We start from the raw sequence: 6000 nt of genomic DNA on the forward strand, positions 1-6000 counted from the left end.
GAGAAAGTTACCAGGAGTTACAAAGACAGAAGGCTTACCAACAAAATTACTAACAAAACAAGCAGACCTGATGTTATCAATCAGAGAGTTGGGGTCTAGAATTAGGGATTGAATTGAGAATGGATGGTAAATTCCCATTCCCATGTGGGGAAGTAATCCAGAAAACGGGTTCAGTTTTAAACTGGGGGTGTTGAAATTAAACATAACTTAAAATAAAAATATAACTGATCCAAAGGATAAAATGATTTTGTCTGATACAGACCTACAGTCACCCTTACATATATGTTTTGTCCTTGTGCTCTGCATACACAGCAAATTGAGCTCAGTAACTCTCAGATTCATAGTGAAAGATAAGGAACACAATCTTATTTATTTATTTATTTGGGAAGGAAGGAGAGGGGCAGGGGTCTGCCAATATTGGGGGGCATGTCCCCCCCCCCCATTTCCCACACTCCTGATTCTGACACATTGTATATATGGGTCATTTTTCATTTGGAGGTATTAAAACGTGTAAAATATTACACACAGCTCAAAGCCTCAGCATGGACATTCATAGAGGTGATGCATGATTAAATAACACATTCCCCTCATGATTTGTTTGGTTTTTCTATTCTTTTTAATAATATTTCAAAGCTGCTCTGCACCTGTAAAGCAGCTCATCACACAACTGTAGGATCACACATGCACATATCACAGGGCCTAAATTCCAGGTGGCCTGAGACAAGGCCGAGCCTGGTACGAGAGGCACCAAAGGGGGGTTACACACACAAACACACACACACAGATAACCAGGGAGGCTAGCACTCCAACTTTTATTGCCCAAAGATTTAGGGACCTACAGACAAGCAGAGTGGACTTCACGGACAGGGGTCCCTCGACTTGGCACACAACCCCCTCCCCATACATTCTGCCTTACATTTCACTCACCCAACAGACAAACACCCTAAAGGAAGTTTCATTTAAGTTTGGCTTTTGTATACCCTGTATATTGATTTACTCACGACTACTAGTCTCAATATACAGATACGTTATGTTTGTATGTGTCCTAACTTTTAGAGAGTCTTCTGTGTTAAAACCCCCCCTTCTCTTCCAACATTCCTTTGTGGTCCTTATCTGATCTTGGTGGACCTCACCAAGTTTCTTTGTTTCTACCATGCTATGTTAAAAGAACTGAATTAAGGTGTATCTTATCCATTCTGGAGAAGATGAATTGGCATAAGCCACACCAAACAAATTATGTTCTTTCCAGATGTGCAACTTATATTGATATTACCACAAACTAACGGCCACGCCTATCTATGGATAAGATGTGCTGTTTGTAATATGAATATTTGATGTAATATCCGCACAAAGTGTAACATCTGTTGAGGTGCAACCAAAAACACCTGTAAGAGAGAGATAGAATGCCGCTTTTGTCAAAATGACAGGTTGGGTCAAAGGTCACAAAGGTCAAATAAATCAAAAAGTGACAGGCGGTGGGTGCAAGCCGGGTGACGTCATGAGGTAGTGGGAGGGGGGGCTATTTTTTTTTGGCTGTGAGCCAGTTGAGCGTTGGGATAGGGGTTTATTTGTATATAGTTTATTTATTTATTATAATTTAATTATTTATTATTATTTAATTATTTATTATAATGTAATTATTATTATTTTAATTTGAGTAGAGTGCTTATGAGTGTGTTGTTTTGTCTGCATCCACCGGGGTGCCGAGCAGGGGGGACTGAGCAGGGGGGTTGTTGCGTTAAGGTCTCAAACACTGGGTCTGAGTGGGGGTGGGTTACCTGATGGAGTGTGAGCGTACGCTGTACCACCGTGGTAAGGTCCGTGGCTTTGGAGAATCTGTAGAAAAGGGCTCTGAGAGAGCGATGCTGTGTCTGTTGCGGTACCGTGGTAAGGTCCCATGGCTTTGGATAATCCGCAAAGGACTCGGAGAGAGCGATGCCGGAGAGCTGAGAGTTGTGCTGCGCGAGACTGAAAGAAATCCTGTGAGAATGACCAAGTTGGAGCTAAGAATGAGAGGAGGAGCTGGGTCTGACGTCCAGTAAAAAACGCTTAGCAGTAGTTTGACCGTCTGTGTGTGTGTGTGTGTGTGTGTGTGTGTGTGTGTGTGTGAAAGCCGACACCCCCCTGCAGCAGTAGCAGTTTGGCCTTGTGTTTTTCCTCATGCAACCTATGTACATCCCGATAGGTCAAATCCCGGTCAAACTGTAATTTGGGCCACAGATCAAGTTTGACATTTTGTATTTCAGTAAATTTTGTTAAAAGTTTTGTCTTTTCCCCCCGTCTCCCCGCCACACATCAAGTTTGACATTTTGTATTTCAGTAAATTTTGTCTTTTCCACCGACTCCCCCCATACCGTCTGCGCAGTTAAAACGTACATCGAAATAGACAACAGATAAAACTTGACAGGACGTATATTTCTCCTTAAATAAATCCTAAAAAGTAAGCAACCGCTGAAATTTTTATTACCTTGATCAGGGTTTCACTCCTTTGGTAAAGAGACACAAGTACCCCCACCCAGTATCATCATCATGGCCTTACCATGCGTGCCACGCCCCCCACCATCAGGCCGTGGAGAATATAGGGAGCTTTGCGCTGTAGGGCCAACACTGATTTTTTAAGAAACACAGACATGTCTGGCACTATGGAAATGAACGATTCAGCCTCAACACCACCTAAGACTCAGCAGGAGCAGGAGGAGGCTGTTATGCGGCCTCCGGGGGCTCCCAAGAAGAAGACTCCTACGAGGCGTAGACGGGTACTTTTGATGCAGCCGTCTGGAGACCTGAGAGGTACCTGGGAGCTGCCCAACGGGGATAAATTGGTCTGCCTCTTTGACAATGTTGCGGAGGAACTACGCATCTTTCAGGTCACCGGAGATGCCGCAGACCCGGGGAAAGATGACCCGCATCTGGCATGTTTTTCTGAAATGGAATGGGGAAACTTGAAGACTGTTGTTATCCCGTTGATGAAGGAGAGCACCGACCCCGACTTTGAGACAGAGACTGCTAGAATGGAGATGCACTATAGAGATGCTGACACCGGTAAACAACGGAGCACCTTTATGAAGTGGGACGCGACCGGGGAGCTGGACAAGAGAATGCTGAATATATGGCAGCTGCCTAAATGCGACTGTTGTGGAATGAGAATTCCGTTCATGATTTGGATGCGGCTGATTGAAGAAAAGAGCGATTACTTCCAAGCGCTGTTCAAGGAGAGTCGGATACAGTAAGGAGATGCAAAAACCTACGCCTTAAGGATCACCCCCCCCCCACCCCTCCCCTCACCCTCCGCCTGTATATAACTGGACACCTTTACAACCCCCTTTCACAAACATCATCATCATCATCATGGCAGCAGCAGCAAATTACAGCGACAAACTGTTCTCCGACGACGAAAGCGGGGAGGATGAGGCCTTTTCACCCCCTTCACCAGCAGCATCACAGGCCTCTGATGCCGGAGAGCTCCCTCCAACCCCTCCACCGACACCGGCCTCTGTTCCTGGAGAGGTCCCTCCGACCCCCTGCACGCTTCTCTCCAGACCGGCTTTGTGCATAGGGATGCTCAGCTGCATAAAAGCCATGATAGTGGGGCTTTTAGCCTCAGTCATCAGGAAGCATCAGCAGAAAAACTGCTACGGCTGCGAGGTGGATCATCCCAGTCAAAGACAGCACCCTTGCCTGTTTCCCGCCGGCAGGAATTACTTTTACATACACTTTGACTCTGTGCTGAGTGACCTGTGGACCAGCCGGCTGACACCCGCCTTGATTCACGTTCTGACGACCCTGGGCATCCAAGCTTCCATCGGCAGGTTGGAGGGGACCGTGGAAGCTATCCTGTATGATCTACGCGAGGCCCGCGACGGAATGCTGGAAATCACTCGCCTGGAACAGGATCTGTTTGAACAGACCCCCGCGCTTAAGCAGATCCTGGAAGAAGAGTTTCTGAGTCGTTGGGAGGCCCAAGACTAAAACAAAACGCAATTTGTAATGGGGAACGGTATCGGCAGCGTTTTACGGCGGTTTATGTTAAATGTTTTTTTAGAAAAAGTTAGCCCACTGTTGTTGCATGCTATCGATAAAAAGAAAAGCGATTGTCGGGATGATTATACTTGTTGCTGCTTTCATAGACTGATATTTGAGATTGCTCAAGTCGGAGAACATTATCAGCGGGGAATAGTTTTACTTACTCAGCCGATGGCAGAGAGAGAAGGACAATCGTCAGAAAGTCTCATACACGCGTGTCTATCTTGTATTCCCGACGATGAATTTGACTGTAATCACATTTTTATATTTTATGCTTTAATCGTAGATGTAGTTGCCTTTAAATTTCATAATAAGCAGCCTTTCGACGTTAATCAGATGCTTTCTACTCTGCATACATGCATCGCTGAAAAGGCCTCTATACGGACCTTACTGCATGTGACATCGCTAATCTACCTCAACAACTGTCACGGCTGTAACTACCTGTAATTGTGTGCCCTTGTAATAATGTTTTTAAACTATATCTACCTCAACAACTGTCACGGCTGTAACTAATTGTATGCCCTTGTAATAACGTTTTTAAAACTATATCTTTCACTAAATGTGTACCCTTGTAATAGCATTTTTAAAACTATATTTTTCACAAAATGTGTACCCTTGTAATAGCATTTTTAAAACTATATCTTTCACAAAGAAAATGTATACCAGCATTTTGAAAATGTATCTTTCACTAAAATGTATGCCCTTGCAATAAAATTGAGTTGAAAAACATTGCAATAGTCTTTGTATATACATGTTCAGCAGGGTGGCCGAGTGGTTTAAGGCGTTGGACTTAAGATCCAATGGACGTATGTCCGCGTGGGTTCGAATCCCGCCCCAGCTAAAACTCTTTTCTAAACTCTACACACAATTTCATTAATGTGTTCACTCACCCCCCTCCCCAGACAGCTATAAAACGCCGCATCCCTGCTCTCACCCCCCACACTCTCGCTGTGTGAAAAAGCATGTCTGTTGCCAAGACTACAGCTCGTGTCTTGAGCCGTTCGTACTATGACCCCAGCCAGCCGGGGTCATACGGGGGTGTCTCCAGACTGCAGAGAGCCGTGGAGGATGATACGGGGAAAAAAGTGGCTTCTGATGACATCAGAGAGTGGCTGTCTATGCAAGACAGTTATACTTTACATAAGCCGGCTAAAAAGAATTTCCCCAGGAACAGAGTGTTTGTACCGAGAGCCATGTATCAGTGGCAGGCCGATTTATGCGACATGCAAGGGCTGGCCACGTACAACGACGGGTTAAAATACCTCCTTACGGTGATTGATGTTTTTTCTAAAAAGGCCTACGCGCGTGCCATAAGAAACAAGACGGGGGTGGTCGTAACGGAGGCCTTTGATTCTATTTTAACTGAGGGGGGTGTGCCCCTCAAGTTACAGACGGATGCCGGTAAGGAGTTTTTAAATGGGACTTTTCAGAAACTTTTAAAAAGTCATAAAATCACCCATTTCACCACGGGTAGTGAACTTAAAGCTTCAGTCGTAGAGAGATTTAACCGAACGTTAAAAGAGAGGATGTACAGGTACTTTACGGCTAAAAACACTCGACGATACGTGGATGTGTTGGACGATCTAATAAAGGGGTACAACCAGTCATTTCACAGCGCTATTAAAATGAAACCTTCTGAGGTCACGACCGATAATGCTCATCTAGTATTTGATAATCTATACGGTCCTCTGAAGAAGAAGAAAAGCAGACGGCCACGTTTTAAGTTTAACATAGGGGACACTGTGAGAGTCTCCAAGCACAGTCAGATATTTGACAAAAAGTACGAGCAGACATTTACTGACGAGTACTTTGTCATATGCGAACGTGTACCCAGATCCCCGCCGGTGTATAAATTGAGGGACGTGCGCGGTGAAATACTCAAGGGGACATTCTATGAAGCTGAGCTGCAGAAAGTCAAAATATCTCCGAAACGCGCGTTCAAGGTCGAGAAGGTTATAGGCTCAAAGACCGACGAAA

General features: G+C 45.0%; 1 non-coding gene across 1 annotated transcript; it reads left to right on the plus strand.

Moving 5' to 3' along the window:
• Window positions 1-4780: 4780 nt before the first annotated feature.
• trnal-uaa (transfer RNA leucine (anticodon UAA)) lies at window positions 4781-4864 on the plus strand. Its single transcript has one exon. It is a non-coding gene; the product is annotated as a tRNA-Leu (tRNA).
• The last annotated feature ends 1136 nt before the right edge of the window (window positions 4865-6000 follow it).

This window comes from Paramormyrops kingsleyae, chromosome 12, assembly GCF_048594095.1.
Source record: "Paramormyrops kingsleyae isolate MSU_618 chromosome 12, PKINGS_0.4, whole genome shotgun sequence".
Lineage (NCBI taxonomy): Eukaryota > Metazoa > Chordata > Actinopteri > Osteoglossiformes > Mormyridae > Paramormyrops > Paramormyrops kingsleyae.